The 22,544-nt window shown below is 35.5% G+C and overlaps 1 long non-coding RNA gene across 1 annotated transcript in view; it reads left to right on the top strand.

The window, feature by feature from the left end:
* Positions 1-780: 780 nt before the first annotated feature.
* The window catches only part of LOC119624913 (uncharacterized), a 186,021-nt gene continuing 164,257 nt past the window's right edge, over positions 781-22,544 (top strand). Inside the window, exon 1 of the long non-coding RNA XR_005241059.2 lies at positions 781-973. This is a non-coding gene — a long non-coding RNA (uncharacterized lncRNA). The remainder of the gene's footprint in view (positions 974-22,544) is intronic.

Below are 22,544 nucleotides of genomic sequence, written 5' to 3'. Positions count from 1 at the left end.
TTTTTCAAATATTTACTATGTATCAAATAAATCACTTGCCATTCCATCTATAACTAAAAGGCTGTGGTTTGATCATTTTATTTTTTCTGAGCATTCTATAAAACATATTATGTATCTGAACGACCATAAAATACTATTCTTGCAACATTGCCAATTTCAAAATGCCCTGTTGAATAGTTTATCATTGGTGTTCTCCATTTCCTTTCTTGATCCTCTTTGAGAATCAGCCAAGCAAATGCTAGCTAAATTTATTTGCACTTATGTGTCTTACCCTGAACATTTCTTACTGAAAGGAAATCACAGGGCCAGAATGAATAAAACCCAATTTTTGGCTGAGGCTCTAATAGCATGGGGTAATATTAGATGAAAAATAGAGACTGAGGGAATGTAAACATTAATTTATTCAGTTCAACTGATTTTCTTCCTATTAAGGTGCATTCTGTCAGATAGTTTTCCTCCTACTTACTAAATAGTTAAGCCCTGACATCATTAAGAAAACTGCAATTCACATCACTAAGGCTAATGTCACCCAAAGATAACTTGCTATTTTAAATAATATGGAAACTGCATTGGGATGACAGATAAGTATAACAATCCCTTTTATTTTTAACTGCTTTTGATGTGTTCCAGACTTTGAATATTCAGACAGAGGAATAATGGAAAAGTTATTTTCCCCCTTAAATCACACCTCCACACCCCAAACTACTATTCCTCCATCCTCAGCCCTGAACTTTTTGAACAAAATTGATCGATCAAACTCTCCTTTTCTTGTTGGTGAACAGTCCTGGACTGAGCTTCAGAAGATCTCAGATCACTGACATTCTTTCTAGAAGAGTACTCCAAGATATATTTCTAAGTAATATTCCTTCTCTTGTTGGGGGAAATTAGAGCAGATTTCTACCTGGTGCCATATCAACTCAAGGATAGAGTCAAATACAGAGAGGCTCTGTCATTTGTCTTTGGATCTCCTTCTGTTGAGTATTTATGCTGAGGCTCCACAGTAGGATCACATTTCTGTCACAGACCAGCAGTGGGAAACCAGGACTAGACCTACAACTCATACTTTCCAGCATGTTGTATCATCCTTTTAAATATCCAGCATTATTCCCCCACCAAAAAAAATCTTAGTCAGGATTTCCAAATAACACTATTGTTCAAAACAAAATGTACATATATTATTCTTCCAATGAATCTTTCTACAGGGCAAAAAGAAGCAATGGTCCACAATAGCCATTATTGACTGTTTAAAGAACTTACATTAGCTGTTTTAGGGTAGACATATTAGAAATATATTATCTTGGTTTTTCTTCTTAGAATGTTTTGATTTTTCCTCATTCTGGAAGGGTATTTTCTCCTGATGGAGAAGTCTTAGCTGACAATGTTTCTCTTTTTGTACTTGAAAGATGTTGTGCCACTTCCTTTTGGCCTTCATGGTTTTAGATGAGAAATCTGTTGTCTTTTGTTCTTTAATAGGTAACGTGTTGTTTCTCTCTGGGTACTTTCAAGGTTTTTCTTTGTTTTTACATTTTACAAATTTAATTTTGACATATCTTGGCATAAATTTGTCTAATTTTATGCTATTTGAAGTTAGCTAAATTTTCTGAAGTGTAAATTTATGTTTTTTACCAAATTTGAGAACTTTTCAGTCATCATTTCATGGAATACTTTTTCAATAATGTTCTTTTTTTTAAAATCTCCTTCTGGGCCTTTGATAATATGCATACTAGATCTTTTGGTACTGTTTCACAGGTTCTTGATATTCTGTTAATTTTTTCGCAGTCTATTTTCTCTCTGTTGTTAAGAGTGGAAAAATTCTATGGATCTGTTTTCAATTTCACTGATTCAATCTGTCATCTCCATTCTATTATTAAGCCCATCCATCAGGTTGTATTATTATTATATTTTTTAGTTCTATAATTTCCATTTGGTTCTTTTTGTATAATTGCTGCTTCTCCACTGAGACTTTTTGTTTCTTAAATTTGTGTCAGGGAATTTGTCATTGTTACATAAAATATTTTTGTAATTACTGCTTTAAAATTCTTGTCACTTAATTCCAACATCTGATTCACTTGGGTGCTGGTGTCTGTTCATTGTCTTTTCTCACTCAAGTTGGAATTTTCCTGTGAGTTTCTTACTGCATGCTGAACATTTTGGGTATTAGATTATGTAACTACAGATTCTATTCAGTCTTTTATTCAAGGCAATTGCCCTGTTGATGTGTAGTGTGAGTGTGAGAGTCAGATATACTTAGCTTTACCCCTTTGTTGCTGCAGAAGTGGGTTAGAAATTTAGCTCACCACTAGTTTCTGATCACACCAGTGGGAAGTGGAGTGCTAACTGATCCTGTGTCCCACAACCTTCTTCTGCCTCATTGATACCTGATAGAGATGGAGGCTCAGCTTCCCACCGTGCCCTTCTGACACCATAGTGGGGAAAAGTGGAGTAGCAAGGCATTGTACCTCCTCATTCAGTCTTGTTGCTACTGGATACGCATAGGTGTTCAGCTCTCTCCTGCATCTGCTGACTCCAGGAATGTTAACTAGTCCTGACTTGCAACACATTTTCCAGTCTTCATGTTGAGTGGGGGTAGAGGTTCAGGTCCCTGCATAGAAAGACTCATATCACCCAATAGAGGAAAGAGTGCATCACTGCTTGTTTTCACAGGGTGGAGGGGTAAGGTGGAAGATTACTTCCTTGCTCATTCCCACTGGAACCATGGGGACTGAAGGAGGATTTTCTGTTAACGTTTGGATGTAGCTGGGCCAAAAATGTTTTCTGTTGATAGGTCACCTTTTCCTTACATCTTGGTGAGGAGGAATAGAAATCTTGTGTGTTGTTTTGAGTGTCTGCTGGCAGTTTGCAGTTGAAGGCTTCTGCAGTGTTCTGTCTAGGATATATAGGAGGCAATTACAAAAACTGAGGTGACTCACCACTGTGCTGCTCCTCAAGTCCTGAGGTCCCTAGGCAGTCCATCGTCTTTCCACTTTTCAGTGTCTTTCTATGCTTGTTTGTTGTACTATATCTGGAGTTTTTATAATTTTTCAAGAGAGAACATGGGAGGAGTGAGGTCTACTCCATCTTGGCTGGAATCAAAAGTCCCACTGCAGATGTTTTTTTACATATACACACACACAAAAATTAGTGAACTCAATTCAATGCTAATAAGAAAACTTCATGTATTCTCCATATTAAATGTAGACCTTATTATGTGTAATTCGGGAACAAAAGGACAAAAATTTTACTAAGAAACTATTTCCTGTGCTATTTTGTAAATTTGTAGGCACACAAATCATTATTTATACCTGAAAAGTCTTTTGCCATTTCCAGTTCAGTGGTTCTTTCATAAATATGTTCTTTGTTTTTGTTGTGAATAAAGCGAGACCATACCATGAAAGAAATATTTCAATTCTTACTATAATTTGCAAATTGTTTTATGATAAAAACAGAGTCTTTAGGCACCTCAGGGACCTGGGACAGGAACAATGGACCCTGGTGTACAATATATAAGAATAAGTGAGGTGAAGGAGATAGGATAGACTCTTTGAAGTTGAACTGAGATTGGTGGTATTGGTGTGAATTCACAATTTTTATTTTATATATATATATATATATATATATAAAATTGGATCTAGAAATAGATGCACAGGTGGGTAAATTTATAAGTGTGTATGTGGGTATATGTGTGTGTGTATGTGTATGTGTGTGAGAGGTGTTTCCTGGTTCTATACTGTATTCTCTGAGAAAGACTAGAAAGCAATGACACTACAGTAGCAATGAGCATACTGAGAAGCCAGATGTTATTTTCTAAATATTATGTCCCCACAAAAGGAACCAGGGAGTCCTGGAGAAACAACTGATCTCAGAATTAGAGCAAAAAAACAATGTACAAGAACCTTGAACACTTTTTTGTGTGAAAAAAAAATAGGAATTGCTTAAAGAATGATGGGGAAATATCAAGAAACCAGCTTAGGGATGCTTTTATTAGCCAAATCTGGAAAAAAAGTAGCATCGAAAAAAGTATGATAGTAAAGGATTATAACCAATTGGAAAATAAGAATCTGTAAGTACATGCTGATCTGAGTGAATGAATGAATAAGTGAAGGAAAAATCTCTATCTGAGGGTAGTATGCCAACTAATCAGAAATTATTGATTTTAAAAATGACTGGCTTTGGCTACCTCATGGTAACAACTGATTCAGACAAAAATTATCAAAATATACTCAAACCCTCTTGTGAATGTTTGATAGGGAGTAGAATAATTAAATAGTTATAAAGTATCTTTTCATTAAATACTTATTAAAATATTTGAAATGCAAAAACATCATTAATTATTCTTAAATTGTAGAAATCTGGCAGACACTAGGCTAACCAAGTGGTAAAACCAACATCACATGCATCTATTGAAATAATGTAATGAGAAGAATACGGGATCTTCTGGGGTGCTCCTGCCAAAAAATGCATAACCTGAATCAAGCAAACCCCAAATGAGGAATATTCTACTAAGTAACTCGTCTATATGCCTCAAAAAATGTTCAGATCATGAAATTCAGGGAAAAATAAAACCCAGAGGAACTGTTACAATTTAGGAGGTTAAAGGGATGCGACAACTAAATGACTGGATCCTGAACCAGAAGGGAAAGAGCTTATAAATAATATTATTGATGCAATCCACACAATCTGAATGGGGCCTATGAATTGGATGGTATTATTTTATTGGTGTTGATTTCCTCGTGTTTATGATTATACTTTGATTATATAAGAGCATGCTTTTGTGTGTGTGAAAATGTATACTAAAATACTTAGAGGAAATGGGGCATTATATCTCCAACTTTTGAACAATTAAAAAAAAATGTATATATACGCACACACATATCTATGCATAATATATGGAAGGGGAGAGAGGAAGATGGAAGAGAGAGAAATGGAAGAGGTAGAGAGAGAGGCGGGGAAATAATAGAAAAATTCTTATACCTGGGATATCTGCATGAAGAGTATATGTAGGAGAAAGATGATTTTCAGTTTAGGGGAGTGTCTCTTTTGATTTCCAGTACTGATGTTTCAGTTCCAATCCTTTGGTAATTGAACTTGGAAATGAATAAATTTGGATAGTAAGAGATTTTACATTTGCTAAGATGATAAGATGTCATTAATAATGACTTGACTAAATAATGCTTACTATAGAGGATTTAGGTTTGCATTCCTTTTTGCAAGCTAATGGTAGAAACTATTTTAAATCATTATTGTGATTGGCTCTGGGCACACTGACCCCCTGTGAATTTGACAGAGTCATACAACCTTCTTTGACTAGTGAAATGTGAGCAGAAGTATCATGTTTCCTTTCAGGTGAAAGTTTTAAGAACCAGTGTGCGAGTCATTATTTTTATTTCTCTTACTGACCAAGGAAGCCTGTGTCATACTGAAATGAAGTTTCCTTCATCTTGGGACCTTGAGTAAGCTGAATTTAGAGCTTAACTGACCAATGATTGATATCAAAATAAATGATAAATTAACTTTGATATTTTGGTGGCTGTTTGTTAAGGTCGTATAACCTAGCTGGTTATAATCACTTGCCTTGACAGATCGTCACTATATGACAGACACCATGCTTAGTGTTTACGTAGATTAGCTCACTGAATATAATCATCCATGAGGTCGGTTTTATTGCCTCCATTTCACACATGAAGAAAGTGAATCTCAGAGAGATTAAGTAACTTGACTAAGGTCACAAAGCTAAGCTGTGGCAGGACTGGAAAAGATATCTTCAAACACAGAATAATATCATAAATTGTGAAACATGCTGTCCACTTGCATATAATCTTTGGAATAACAGTGAGAAATAAATCGCATCCAATCATTAGGCTACTTTGAAGGAGCTTTTCTTATCAGTTGTTGGCATGCTGAGCTTGTGGTGGGGAACGCTAGGGGTCCAGAAGAGTCAGAGATCGCTAAGTGAAAAATAGTTCACTTTTGAGCTTCTCCTATCTGTGTGACCTTGGATGACTTATTTAAACCTCTCAAGTCTCTCTTTCCCATGTACAAAATGGGGTGAAAAAATGTCAACCACAATGGACTACTCTGAGCCGTAAATTAATTACATTTGAAAAATACTGGTAAATTAGTTCTCTTTTTTTCTTCCCTCAATTGAGGGATTCTCTCTCTGTCTCTTTCTTTCTATATGATAACTGGTTTAGAAAGAGCCTATGATGCAGACAGTCTGATAATTCACAAACCTCCCAGTTACCTCAAATTAATAAGATCTCAAAAGTTAAAAAAAAGAACAATTTTCACTAAACATTTTTTGTGGAACTTCATACATAAAAGATTACAGGATAAGAAATACACTGCTTTGTGATATATGGAGTAGAATTGCAGGCTTTACAATTCCAGTCATATAATTTCCTAAATTGTCTGGTTTGAAAATTTAGGCTATTCAGATTACCTCTGCCATGCACACATGAGTAGCTCTCCATTCTCTGGGAGGGTGGTCTTTTCCAGGAACTTTCAGTTGCAAGCTATTACAGGAAAATCTATTCTCTGGCCAGTCCTCTGGTTCCCTATTTCCATTTGAGCATGTTTGTCAGTCAATAAATTCCTGCCTTTTGCATGTCTCTCTATATATCTGGTGTTCTTCATTAAACAATGAAATACTCAAGCATTTTCCACTTTCTTGACTTCAGCTGAAACGTGTTTGGCAAGCCATGAACGTAACTCAGCCTGCTCTTTATGGCTTAATGGGGAAAAGCCATTCCATGCCAATGTGAATTTCCTCACTGTTCTGTTATGCTCACTGACACCAATGGGTGCTTTCTTCTTAAATAAAATGGAAATATTCTGATATTGCCAGACAATTACTTGATAGTACTTGGCTTTTGTTTATACATTTACCAATGATCCCACTGGAGGCTCCCTAATAGAAGTAGTGTTGGCCAAACTAAAAGAGCCCTTGGAATTCCAATAACATAGGCTGCTTGCTTTTCCCCTTTCTTGTTTATTTTCAGTCTATAGTTTGATTAGGTTAAATTTCCTTTATTTAGACTTCAGCAAGAACAACTGACATAAAGAAAAGTAGGTTCTCTGAAACTTAATTTGAAGAGACAGTGAAGTAAATCACTGACATAAAAATATCAGGTCACATACACAGGCTTATTCATTCTGTGAACCAAATGGCCCTAGAGGAGCACTCCTTAATTCCAGCACTAGGACAAGCATGTGTCCACAGGTCAACTGGCACCCTGGAATTCAGAGGAACTGTGGCGCTGTGATTTTCTGTTTGGCAAACTGTAGTTTCATTGTAAAATTAAGGTTTGGCAGCATGTTTGACATCAGATGGAAATACGTGCATTTAGTCAACTCCACACTTGCACAATACTGTTGAAAGTACTCTGAGTACATGACTTTGAACTTTTTCTGCAAGAACAAGAAGAAACTCGAATCAATGTGGAATGATAACGAGAGCTGTTTTCAAGATTCACTTGGTCCATCATTCAAGATGGCTCAGTATTTGTTCAAAAGTCTTCCAAAACAAGGATAGTTTTTATATTTCTAGGGAAAATAAGTGGAGGAGGTAAAGTTTTTCCCCATGATCTCATGTACTTTTGTCACTAGGATACAGTCATGTTATCATCCATTTCTTTCTCTTCCTACTGCTATGACTTTTATTTAGCCACTCAATATTTAATCATCAGTCTCCACCTGGACTAGTATAGTAACATTTTCATAAGTCCCTACACTCCCCTGTATTTAAAATACTGCAGTTAGTTTACTGTTCCCTAAGGAACAACTTCAATATCATGTACTCATCTGTTCAAACACTTTAATGGTTTACCACTGCCATCCCAGGAATAGCTGCATCACATAGTAGTCAACCCCTTCTACAATGTGACCTCAACCTTCATACTGAATATGTCATATTCCCCTTCATGTATAAACACACGTATACAGCATTTCCACACATGCCCATAGTTCCTTGCGCCATGTCTTTGCTGTTTACGTTCTTTGGGACTACGTTTCTCTATCTTTTTATGCTTAGATTGTAGACATTTTTACCACTCACTGAAAGTATTGCTCCCATATGAAGTCTTTCTTTATCCTAAGTGTTTTGCAATAAAAAAACCTTCTCTCCTATAATATATATATCTATTTAAATTAATATGATTTTTTTCTTATGGATATCTAAAAGATATATCTTGTTGAAATTCTCCTTTGAGGAATTTTATTTGTAAGTTTTAGAGTTGTTTATAAAATATAGATATGAGTTTCATATAAAACTTTAGATGGGCACATATGTTATTGAGGTTCTATATAGTTTAAAAGATTTAGTCTTTCAAATTACCTCCTACAGAATGAACATGACTCACTCTCCTTTTCCAATTATATAATTCTATTTTAAAGTGGCCTTTTCTCAATAAATCACATGTGAAAATCATTTTTAAAAAGCCATTTGCTGATGAGTCCTCCACAAATGTAACAGTGCATGTATCGTTTTTCTAGTCATTTATTCTTTCAATTTTGTCCCAAAGTTATTTACCTAAATGTCTTCTCCTTTACTAGTCTCTTAGTTTGTTGAAGAAAGAATGTATGCCTGATTCGTCTGCAGTTTCCTGAAATTCTGGCAACATAATGTTACATAAATTGTGAGTAAAATAATGGCTCAATCAATCTTATAAGTCATTGTTGTCACCTTTCCAATTTAAAGTCTATGTAAAGCTTAGGTAGTTATATCATGCAAGACAAAAACTGTGCAAAACACAAATGTTTTGGATGATAAAAAATGGATAATTCACACTGGTAAGTAATTTAGAAAAGCCTATTTAGCTTCCACAATTTTAAATATAAGCAAGCAACACATTCCAACTTTCCCCATAAAAACAGGTATCTAGAAAGAAATCAAACTAACTTGGAAAATAAGTAATATTCTATTTTTTACAAGCCTCATTTTCTAATAAATTCAGTCACACATTTTTAAGTAATTTTTCCGTAAATTTTGCTATCATATTACTTTATGGATAAGGTCCTTATATAAACATACGAAATATTTGGAATAGTATTAATATTTTTTATTCCTCTGAGAGTAGGATATCTGTTAATTTCTGTTGCTTCATGTAAAAAGGAGTTTTAAACTCTGTTTTGAGACATTATACAATTGCTATTGAGATAAAAAGAAGTTACATGAGCCCAAATTTTGATTGTTAAAGAAAGTGAGGAGAAAAGGACACAAACAATTCTTTTTGACGTACTTCAGCTTTTACTTTCATTTTTCTCCCACTTGGACTCCTCTGCCATTACCATTTGCCAAACAGAGTTGCCTACATAGTAAAAAGAGAGAGGCTGTGTGATTTGTTGCACCTGTCTTCAAGATTTTGACCACCTTCTACTGGAGGTGCAGTAGCATGCTATACAGGCCAGAAGGAGCTACCAGCATGTGGGGGAAACAATCAGGTTTATTTGAAATCCCCATGTTCTGACTGTTTGATTTTCTAGGTCCTTCAAAGAAAGTACTGTCTAGCATAAACGTGAGGCAAAAGATGATGTCAGCCACATTTTTCAATAGGATAGATTGACAAACAGAAAATCATTGCAAAGCTGTTTGCAAAAAGCAGAGGTAAAGCTCCTGCATATTTTATAAAATCTAGTACTCTAGGTCTTCCGGAGGTAGACTGAGATCCAAGATTGCCAAAGTCTTTATTTTATTCACCCTCACATAAGAATGAAAGAGGAGGGGGTCAGGAAATTCTCATTTTCAATGTGAAAGCATGAAATAAACAGCATGGACCAGAAGTCACTAAACTCGTATTTCACAGTTTAGTCAAGGAGTGAAAGGGAGCAGTAACAGAAAACCTGCTTCAATGGTTCCTCTTGGGGGATGGGGTTGGGGGACCAAGCTGTCAGAGCCATTTGGAATATTCTGGAATATTATTTGCTTTTGGTTTATATTAAAAGCTATATAGCGATGGTGCCAATGTTAGTGACAAGGTAATTGTCTAACATTTCTATGGATCTTCTCATCAATATTTTGAAACTCTTAGGGTATTTATGTTTTTTTTTGTTTTATTAATCTTTGGATGTTGTGTGGTCAACTATCTTGAATAGCCAAGAAATTCAGGAATATCTGTGGTAGCCAAGATCATAGGAATGAGGCAAGGGTCACTGTGTCAATTCCCACTGACGCATGAGCAGGCTCTTTTGGCCCCACCTCACCCCCCTCCAGGTTGAGTCACAGTGGCCACTTTAACAGTTATCAGTGCTGCCAAGCCGAGTTTCTGACTTGGGGGAGGAGCGATGTGGAGGAAGTCCAGGAGAAGAACTGCTCAGGTGCTTCACTTCTGTTCCCTCCCTTCTGGCTCTATCTTTGCCCTACTGATGGACTTAAAAGTCCACCATCTTTATTAAAATTCTAGTTGCGAAACTTTGATTTCTTTACCTTCTGATAATGGAATAAGATTGTCTGAGGTGGAGGAAGGATTGGGGAGAACATGAATCAGAATGTTTTGTAAAAATCTCTCTCTCTTTTTCTCTCTCCCTCTCCCTCCCTTCTCTTAAATGGTTTACCACAAATGATCTTTTAAAAAAAGCAGCTGTGGGGCTTTGTTAACTCAGCTGAGACAAACCCAGTGGCCTTTGTTTTTTTGACAATGAGATATTCCATGTTGCAATGCGGAAAAAAGCTTATTTTTGATAGAAAAAAAAAATGCATCTTCCTAGTCGCACTATTTTGCGTTGTAGTAATTCACCGTGAATTACTCAATATATGGCCATCCCATCATACTCTTTTTGCTTTAGCTTATGGCGACAGATTCATATCTTAGAGCCTCCATTTTTAGAAAATCTTGTAATAAGACCTCAAATTATAAATACTAACAGCCATTATTACTAATAATTACACAATTACCAATAATTACATTGTTTAATATTGCATTATCAAAGTGGAAAGCATTTCTGTAACGGTCAATAAAGTGTTATATGTGGAAGACTACCTATAGCCTATTTGCAGTCATTTGTCTTCCTGTAAAATGTGTATAATTTGAAAAACATAGTGTTATAGATATAACCAAAATTACACAGTTCTCTGATCATCCTCTCCCAGTTAATGCTACAGTTTTAAGTTTAAAACAAGAAGTAACACTTAAAAGCAAGACGAAAGTAGAACGTGTTTATAATCTCCCACTACTGTTCCATTATTCATAAACATTTTGAAGGAAGATGGGCAGGTACAAGGAATCCAGGGCCCCTGTTTTTCCTGTCCCTCTGCAGCCACCACCCTTTGAGTACTCACTTGCTGGAGATTATAGCCCAGCCCCCTCCTCCATCCTTTCCATCCCACTACCCCTATACCATATGTAATATGTCTGGAATTGAAACATCATCTTAGACCACTTGCCTCATGCAGAAAATACTATTGTACTCTACATAGTCAGAGCTTAGAGGAACGCTGAAGTACTTCTTTGGTTCAGATTGCCAGTATACTTTCATGAGTCTGTTTTCCCTACCATTGGTCCTTCTCTCCAAAGATCTCTAGGAAAGATTTGTCCCCTGACGCCACTCTTATTCCACCACAGGTATAATGGCAAGTTTTGATTGAGTTCCTCTTGATCTCAAGAAAGTTGTTGCTAAGGCTGATTTTTCATTTCCCATCTCTGATTCTCATACACTGCTATTCTTACCTAATTTTCCCAAGGCCTTCATATTTTTTCAGCTCCTAAAGAAAAATGATTTCTCTTCCTCACTCTCTGTCTCCTCTCTAATTCATTTCTTATTCTCTACTTTCTACACCAAAGTTATGGCTCATTTCTATTGTTTATCTGAGATTTTTTTCTGCCTTCAGGTTCACAAGCTGCAACCCTCGCATTAATGAGTATATGCACACATCCATTCCAAATAGACATATACAAAAATGATATTCTGTTTACAAAGGTTTCATGGATTACTTATAATGGAAGTAATTTCTTACTATTTTCTACGGTGCTACATATTTTAGTTTTGCCTATGAAAGTTTGGTTACCATTAAAAATTTCCAACTTATCTACAGGTAACATATTAGCATATTGAATAAAAATAGTGTAAAAAATTGGGTTAACGGTATTTTTTCTTTTTCATTTGAAATTACTCATCTTCTTCCACATGACCATTTCTTTGTTACCTATAGAGAAAACAGAACACTAGAAAGCAGTTTATGCACAGCCACACAAAAATGGAAGGAGGCTCAAACTAGTGATATGTCTCTTTTGACAGAGGACCATTAGGGGTTCTTATTAAAATGCAGTTACCAAATGGCATTTTTGTGTGTGGCACTCTACGACTACTCGCTTGCTAGAAGATATAGCCCAGCATGCAACACCCTCTAGGAGGTATAACAGAAGCAGACCTGAAAAGATACTATGATTCTGCCCTCTTGTTATAAAATTACCTCTTTAGAAATGCAAATCAAAACCACAATGAGATACCATCGCACACCAGTTAGAATGTTGATCATTAAAAAGTCAGGAAACAGCAGATGCTGGAGAGGATGTGGAGAAATAGGAACGCTTTTACACTGTTGGTGGGAGTGTAAATTATTTCAACCATTGTGAAAGATAGTGTGGCAATTCCTCAAGGGTCTAGAACTAGATATATCATTTGACCCAGCAATCCCATTACTGGGTATATACCCAAAGGATTATAAATCATTCTACTATAAAGACACATGCACACATATGTTTGTTGCAGCACTGTTCACAATAACAAAGTCTTGGAACCAACCCGAATGCCCATCAATGATAGACTGGATAAAGAAAATGTGGCACATATATACCATGGAATACTATGCAGCCATAAAAAAGGATGAGTTCATGTCCTTTGCAGGGACATGGATGAAACTGGAAACCATCATTCTCAGCAAAGTAACACAGGAACAGAAAACCAAACACCGCATGTTTTCACTCATAAGTGGGAGCTGAAGAATGAGAACACATGGACATAGGGAAGGGAATATCACACACTGGAGCATGTCATGCATGGGGGCCTGGGGGAGGGATAGCATTAAGAGAAATGCCTAATGTAAATGACAAGTTGATGCGTATAGCAAACCAACATGGCACATGTATACCTACGTAACAAACCTACACATTGTGCATATGTACCCCAGAACTTAAAGTATAATAATAATAATAAACCTTCTTCAATAAAAAGTTATTGGCTGGGGATGAGTATGGGCTCCATCTCAGTACAGCTCTAGTTCTGGCCAAAATGGACTAAGCACACTGCTTCTACCTATGCCACTAATTACAAATAAAAACCCAAGGTAGAATACACAGAGCAACTATCTGAGGGCCCTGAAAATAAATAATAATAGACAAATTGGGGACCAAAATAAACACCAGAAGAATGACTTATACAGTGGTGAATTTCCTGTTTCAGTTATTTATTTTCACTGTGGTCTTCTGGCTGAGACTCTAGGGCAGCTCAAATCTCTGACTGCACAGTAGTAATGAGCAGACAAAATTCAAGAGAACCCCACCCTCCTTGTTTTGGCCACACATCAGAAAGAAGGACCTCTGTGGGACAGAGATGGCAGGGGGTGTGTAGTGAAGCTTTAAAAATTTTTTAATATAAACTCTCTTGTCTGGCTCCAGGCAAATCCCAATCATGATCAGAGGCACTCTTACACCATTGCCACCATACAGTCACCTAAAACTCTGAGAAAAACCCCTTTCCTCTGACCAGAGGACCCTATGTTCCAAAGAGTGAAGAAAACAATCCTCGTTATTTTTCTCACTCCCCGTTCTCTAGCCTCTCACTCCCAAGGTAGACCCAGTTTGGCAGACTCCAAAAGCATGGAGAAGTCAGAACCTCCACTTTTTAGCAGAAGGCCAGGTAAAAGGGTCTCAAGGAGGCCTGATAGTGTGGGGAAATCACAGAGGGAGCTTTGTGGGCAAAATCACAAAATCTCAAAAAACTTTCTTTAAAAAAAAATTAACTGAAAAACGGCCTCAGGTAGGTCCTTCAGAAGGTGTTCCAGAAGAAGGCATTGTTAGCCTGGGAGATGGCAGCTCCATCGGTGTTCTTGCTCCTGGAGACCTTCCACTGGAACAGGATGTGGAAGTGGAAGACAGTGACATTGAAGATCTTGGCCCTGGGTACGCCTAGGCTAATGGGTGTGTTTGCATCTTAGTTTTTAAGAACAATGTTTAAAAAGTAAAAAAATAATAATAATAATTAAAAAATAAACTGCTTATGGAATAAGGATATAAAGAAACTAGATATTTTTGTGTAGCTGTAGAACGTGTTTGTGTTTTAAGTTATTACAAGAGTCAAAAGCTGAAAAAAATTAATAAGTTTATAAAGTTAAAAAGTTGCAATAAGCTAAGGTTAATTTCCTATGAAAGAAAGAAAAATACTTTACAAATGTAGCGTAGCCTAAGTGTTTGTGAAGACTACAACAGTGCACAGTCATGTCCTAGGTCTTCACAGTTGCTTACCACTCACTCACCCAGAGCAACTTCCAGTCCTGCAAGCTCCATTCATGGTAAGTGTCCTATACAGGTGTACCTTTTAATATTTTATACTGTATTTTTACTGCTTCTTTTCTATGTTTCAGTAAATTTAGATACACAAGTACTTACCATTGTGTTACAATTGCCTACGGTATTCAGTACAGTGTCATGCTGTGCAGGTTTGTGGCCTAGGAGCAGTAGGCCATGCCATCTAGCCTCGGTGTGTACAGTAGTAGCCCAGACCATCTAGGTTTGCGTGTAAGTACACTCTATGATGTTTGCATAACGACAAAATCACTTAATGATGCATTTCTCTGAACATATCCCTGTCGTTAAGAGACATATGACTATATATATGTAAATATATCTGCACACATTTAATTGTTGATTGTCTATTTCAACCACAAGAGACGGCATGACTGTTTTGTTAACCCCATCCATATCCTTAGCACTTACAATAAAGTTTAGCATACTTTATGCCAAATGCTAAAATCATTTCTGCTGAAAGAATAAAGGAATAAGTAAGTTCAAATCATTTTCTAAGGGTTGGACAATATGAAATACAAAGACATTAAAAAAGATTCCACAAAAGTGGAAAATTATAGGCAAATATCACTGTAAGTATCAACACAAATAAAGAAATACAGATACAATTCAACAATATGTTAAAAGTACCTTTGCCACTCTCTACACCCACAATAGTGATAGAGAAAAATAGGAAAAAAAAAAAATGTTTCCTTGATGTAACTAAAAACTTGTAGATCTCATACTGAAGTGAGAATACAATGATACTACAAAGACTTCTATTAATGGGAGGGATAAGACAAAGATACCACATTAAAAAAATAAAACTGCTGGCCAATGGAAATAAATGAAAAGAAATAAGAGCACAAATATTGGAAAGGAATAATCAAAATACCATTTTTTGCCGATGGTTTGACTACAATTAAAAACAAACAACTAGAAACAGAAAGAAATAAGATAACTCAGTAGAGTGGCTGTTTATAAAATTAAAATACCCAAATTAGGGAGCATTGTTTTGTACAAAAATGGAATCAGACTAATGGAAGAAAAGACGTCATACATCAAAACCTCAGAAATAACAAAGATAGTTTACTTAGTACTAAAAGATTCTACTAAGGGATGTAAATGAAGACTGGGATAAATAAAATGAGCATAAATGCAAATTTTATACAGTTTATTAATTCTCTCAATTCAGTGTGAACCTAATATAAATGCTAACTGTATTTTTGATGCAAACTAAATATTGTTTTTTAAAATTTGAAAATATTAAAAAGAAAATATTTTAAAAGTCAATAAATCTGAAAAAAACAGGAAAGAGAGAAGTTTAAATATATCAGAAAATGGTAGTTATTGAAACATATGGTGCTGACACAAGAACAGACAAACACTTCAAGCTACAACATGGAGTCAATAAACAGGTCTGGTAGTTTACAAAATAATAAAAGTGGAATTTCAAATCTGTAAGATAAAACTGCATTATTCAATAAATGATGTAAGAAAAACTGGCTAGACAAAGGCAAACTCCTTATGTCACCTTTCACATCAAAATAAATTCCAAATGGATATAATATTTAAATGTAAAAAGTAAAAATGTTAAGGTATTAAATATAATGTAGACTTCTTTTTTTGTAACAACTTTATGAGATATAATTCATTCATTGAAAATGTACAATTTATTTTTAGGAGATTCACAGAGTATACAACCATCACCACAATCAACTTCACACTTATATTTTCATCTTTCTAAGAAAAACTCCCACACCCTGTAGCAGTCAAACTCCATTTCCCCTAACAACTCTTCTCCCAAGCCCTAGACAAACTCTTACCTATTTTCTGTTTCTGTAAATTTGCCTGTTTTGAACATTTTATATTAATGGCATTACACAATATGGGGTCTTTCTTCACTGGCTTTTTTCACTTAAGGATAGTGTTTTCAACGTCCATCCTTGTTGCAGCACGTGTCAGTACTTCATTCTTTTTATGGCTGAATAATATTTTGTTACATGGATATACCATATTTTATTTATCCATTTATCAGCTGATGGACATTTAGGTTGTCCATTTTTTAGGCTGTTATGAATAATGCTGCTACAAATACTCACATACAAATTTTCATGTGAACATGCATTTTCATTTCCTTTGGGTACATACATAGGAGTGGAATTGCCAAGTTTTTTTAAGGCATCGCCTAGCTGTTTTATAAAGTGGCTGCACCATTTTAGCTTCCTCCCAACAGTGTATGAAGATTCCAGCTTCTCCACCTCCTTGTTGATGCTTGTTATTATCTGTGTCTTCAACTATAGCCTCGTGGATTTCCTTTCTTTTTTATAATATTTGCATAACCATAAAAGGCAGCTTAGAGCAGGGGTTGAGTGCAGGCTCCATGGTAAGACTATCTTGGTTTAAATTGGAGTTCTACCACTTAGCAGGATGACCTATGCAGCATTTGTATCTCAATTTACTCACCTGTATAAAAAGCACTATTTAATTTTTAGGATTAAATGAGTTAATATGAGCTGATTGATTCGGCTAGTAAAGATACAACAAGGCACTTTCAGATTTAGAGTGTTTACTACTTACATATACAGCAAAAAGAAGAGTAGCCAAAGGTGCCAGCTCCCTGGTCCTCATCCTACATACCTAAAAGGATGACACCAAAACAAAAAGAGCTGATGAGTGCCACACAAAGGTGTGGCATATTTCCTCATGGAGGAGCCAATTCTTGGCTACAGCTGAGCAGTTGTGTGGTGTGCAGCTATACCCTGAGAAGGTGAAAAAGAAAGGTGCCTACCTTCAGGCCACCAGAGGTGATGAGAAAGCATTTCATGGCAGCCTCCCAGGGAAGAAAGGGCAGTGATGGGGAGAGGGCCAGAGAATAGCTCCTCACAAGCCTCTTATCCTCTTGTGTTCAGGATACAGGGATTCCTGCAGAGCCTCACATAAGCTGTGGTGCAAGCCTCAGTGCATGTGGCCTGGGTGGGCAGGTACAAGGTCACCTGTGCACTCCCACACACAGGTAAAGCCCTTTGCACAGTTCCTCCTGGCCTATAGTCAAGGTCGGTAATGTGAGCTGTTACTACTAAATGGAGAACGTGCTCTAAGAATCACTCTAAACCAAAACCATCCAGAAAATTATTGATAAAATTGACTGCATCAAAGTTAAACTTCAGGCATGGAAAAATTACATGTTGATTATGTCAGTAAATTTATTCTAAATTGAGGAATGATCTACAATAAATATGCCAAAAGGCATATTCTCCTCATAAAGTTTTTCAAGTTTTAAGGGAAACCATAACAACCCAATTGAAAAATGAAACAGTTCTTACAGAGAAAAACAAAAACATGATTCCACCCACCCCCAAAATGTTCAACCCCAACATTTGCAACTTCTCACATTTACCAATCACTGTTCCATCTCATAGAGCTCATACTGTTTCTGTTGATTGTGTTGTAATATTTCATTATGTCTGTCTGTGTGCAGGGGAGAGGTTATTTGAGATAAAAATGTTTGAATTATTCAAAACACTATTGATCAAATTCCAGGTAACTTTCAGGGACTATGTGCATAGAATACTTTCATAGCTCAATTACTGCAGTTAAAATTATGTAATTTTAATAACACCAAATATGTTTCAAAACAATATTTTTAATAGATGCATTCTATTTCATCTTTAGAAATTACTACAAATTATTTAGCTATTTCTCTCTTGCTAGATGTTTAGATTACTAAGAATATTCTTTGTATTTAATAATGTTATTCTAAACCTAGCCTAAAAAGTCCTTATTCATATTCTTCTTTTTCTTAAGATAAATTATTAGAAGTGAAATTATTGTGTCAAATAAGAACATTTTAAAGAACATAATGTTTTATTTACTTTGCTCCATGCAGGTGAGTAAAATTAAGAAAAGTTTAGATCTAGGTCATATTACAATCCAATAAATAATCAAACATCACTTGCCTACTGACTATAATAAATATTTGCTCCAAAGAAAAAAAAATAAACTAAATTGTCCAAAAATGTTGTTTGGCAATGTACTAGAATCCAAACTTCCTTTTGTAAACAATTGGCATGATATGTCGTGCCAGGACCAGAAGTTAAAATGTCCAAAAAATAAGCCGGCATTTATAAACTAAATTACACAATCTTGAAGGCCAGCTGGTTTGAACGCTCTGTATGCATTCACCAAGCAAATGGAAAAGAGCAGGTCAGAATGGAAACTGCTGATGGGACTCAGCCTCCCTCATTTTCCTTTTTTCTGCTTATACAATTTAAAATGCAGTTGAAGAAAACCATCCAACATTTTTGACTCTGGCTGTCAAAAAAATAGGAAATAGGTAAATTAAGCCCGTAATTTAAGATATTTCTGAGAAACTGGCATACCTAAGATCCTATTAATTATCGAGAATGATAAGTCGTTGACATTAATTTCTCAAGTTTCTCACGGCTCTTATAAAACAATTAGCTGAAACTGATGTCTGGTAGAAATATGAGAACTACACTTAGGAAAGTGAAATAGAAATGATGTAAATTCAAATACAAAACCTGAAATTATTTTTCAAAATTCTTTTACTGTACATGTCTGTTAGCAGTTGACTTTCAGGTTATGCGGAGAAAAAGAGGGCTATTTTCACAGTTTTAAGTTTGAAATAAAAGTTCAGAAGAGATATAAGATTCTGAAATACTTTGACCATATATTAAAGAGTTTTGGCTGTATTTTAATCTTGAATATACAATACCTCCTAGAGCTACATCAAAATGGCTTGAAGTTTCTGACTACATACTTCAGAAGATTGGCATATTAAAAAGTTGAAGAAAAAATTGTTAAAATGGCTGTGAGTTTATTGAAAAATATTCATTTTAGACATTGGATACCTTTTCTTAGTAGTAAAATCCTGGATCTTATACAGTTGAAATACTATGTTCAAACAGACTAAAAGGCTCTAGTTTTTAAAATTTTGAATCTTTTATTCCTATCATCTAAACTATTTATACAATCAGGGCTTCTATTTACCTTTATGAAAAATCAGTTTAGGCTATACTTAACCTTAGTCAGAGAAAGTTAAGAATTTTATCTTTAAACAGATTACTTTTTGGTTTTAAAAAGCACATTTTATTGACTACAGGTAAGTCTACTGAAGAGAGGGTGTGGGTATATATATGTGTGTGCACATATTTTGTCATACTGACATCTCATCGTAAGGTCCAGAAAAATTATTCAGAAAATATATAAAATGGACTTCATGGGCAAAATAACTGGGGTTAATAAATCAATTAATTCAGGCTATCTTCAATACAGTTTTTTCATGTAAAATATTGATTTGTCATTAAGTCTCCCATATGCTGAAGAGAGAATTCTTCATACAGTGAATGGCTGCACTAAATTGAAATTTCCTTCAATTCCAAAATTTCATGACATCACTCTTTTTTTGTTATGAAACTTATGTTTGTTTTAATCTGTCCTCAGATTTTGGCTCCATTCTCAAAATACCACCATTCCCATCTGTTAGTAACAAAATACAAATCTGCATTAGCGTTTTAGTTTTTTCACCTATTGGTTTATATATCTTCAAAAAGATTACAAGAATGAATGGCATTATGAGAAAGTTGGTACAAAAGCTTGCGAGAATATGAGACACATTTTTCCAGATTTCCGCTACCTATGTTTCCTAGCTAGATTACATTTGCCACAAAAATACTGGAAGACAATATTAATTAAAAGAACACAATATAGAAATATAAAAAGAAGGAAAAACAGCAACAAAAGTAATAACAGGGAAATTAATTTGCTTAAAGTTAATCTTGAATGGCTGGCATTTCAAAAGTAAATGGAAGAAGGAGGTAAATAAAGCTGTTTTACCAAAGTTCAAGAAGGGAACTCTAAAAGTCCACACGTTTTGAAATTTAGTGTTCGTATATAAAATATAGTATGCTTTTTACTTTCATAGTGGGACTCTGGTTAGTGGAATAAAGGCTTAGGGGGGCAATGGAAATGGAAACACATGTGTATTGAAGGTCTAATAGTTTGGTAGATGGTGAGTCATTCTGGGACCTGGATTAAGCTGCGCATCTGCTTGCTTTGGGAACCAAGGGCTCCCTGAAGGACTGACTGAATAGATATAAGGGAGTTTGGGGGTAAATAATAGCCCATTAGTATTGGAACTAAGACTCAGCGGGGCTGGCGGGAGACTGGAAGGGATTTGCTGCTGGGTATAGAGACAAGCACCTTAACAAAGCAGGGTATTCTTCTTCCTACTATATCACAAACCTGAAACACATATACCTATCTGAATACGCGAATGATTACTAGTGGGAATAAATGTGTTTGAGTGACTCAGATGTCTTCCTTCAAATTTTGTTCTGGGCAAAATATATTCCAAGTTTCTTAGGAACAACTGTGGCTGTTCATAAAGAACTGAGAATGATGAGAACCCCTCCCAATAGCAGCAGACTCAAAGAAGTGGCATTATGGGCTGGAAAAGTGGAGGAACAGGAGCAGGGATTGGAGAGAATAAAACTGGGGCAAATCCATGAGCAACTAAGAGAGAGGAAAAAGATGGGGTGACTGAATGAGGCGGAATCCAGCTGCAGACTAAGGCCAGCACGCGGGATGGAACAGTGGGGCTCCAGTGACAGAAAAGATAAAAAACGCTCTGCCAGTAAAGACAGCAGCACTGCAGACATGACTTCATTATTTTCCACACATGCATAAGGTCAAATCTCTACAATAAATTGTGCTCACACACACCAGTCCTCTACATCCGTGAGTTCAAACAACCATGAATTGAAAAAACTGAGGAAAAAAATGGATGGTTGTGTCTGTACTAAACACATGTATACCTCTTTTTCCTTGTCATTATTCCCTAAACAATACAGTATAACAACTATTTACATAGAATTTACATTGTATTAGCTATTATAGGTAATGTAGAGATAATGAAGTATACAGAAGGATGTGTGTAGGTTATTTGCAAACACCACACCCTTTTATATAAGGGACTTGAGCATCTGAGAATTTTGATAGCCAAGGTGGGATGGTGGTGGTGGTTCTAAAACAGATCCCCCGCAGAAACTGAGGAACACCTGATATATATATGACATAATGGTGTACAACATATATATATATATATAAATGACATAATGATGTATAATATATATGATGAACAACATCTATATGATATGCAACTTATATGTAATCATATATATAGATTATATAGACATGGAATCTCCAAGGGTTCTCTTCTGACTGATGCCCTTCTTGCACACTTTTCTCTAGCCACATCAAACTAAAACACTAGATGCTCGGTCTATTCATGGTTTGAATTTATTTTGTCTTTGTTTAAATATTTTTCTGTTCTTTGCTATGTTTTTGTCACATGGTTTAAAAGTCAGCTAAGTCATATTTCCATGGATCCTGTCCTAGGCTCCTTCATTTACGTTTGCTTTACATCAGTCCCTGCCGTCTTCCAGAACACTCCCAGATATCTCTCTGTTAGAGTGAACAGTAATGTTTCCTTCAATTGTATTTCTTCACTAGATGGCTTAAGAACAGGAACTTGCTCATTCAATTAAATATTTAGCACAGTATCTCACATAATATAAGCACCCAAGGAATGTTTATGTAAATTCAATTAAGTTATGTTTAATTTTCTAACTTACACTTAGATTAATCTAAAATATTTTATTATTTCTGCTATGAAAACAAATCATGTGTTTGTATTTTTCTCCATAACTTGTAATGATCCATCTATCTAATTAGTATTTAAGAAGCTCAAAATATTATAATCAATATACCTTTTATTCACTTATACAATAAATACTCATTAACAGCCTGCTGTATTCCCAAGTTTTGAGAACATGCCACTGAATTCTTCACCCTCATGGAAGTTATATTCTAGTGGAATAGTACTAGGAGGTTTTAGGAATATCTAAAACCTGGTTTGTAAGAAATGTACATTCCTCTATAAATAATTCTTACTTGTTGCAGGCTGAATGTATACTCTATAACATGGGGTGAAAGTATAGTCTTGCCTCTACTAATTTTCAGTTTAAT

The sequence above is a fragment of the Chlorocebus sabaeus genome, chromosome 8 (genome assembly GCF_047675955.1).
Source record: "Chlorocebus sabaeus isolate Y175 chromosome 8, mChlSab1.0.hap1, whole genome shotgun sequence".
In the NCBI taxonomy this organism is placed as follows: Eukaryota; Metazoa; Chordata; class Mammalia; order Primates; family Cercopithecidae; genus Chlorocebus; species Chlorocebus sabaeus.
This window is presented reverse-complemented; position numbering and strand designations above follow the sequence as displayed.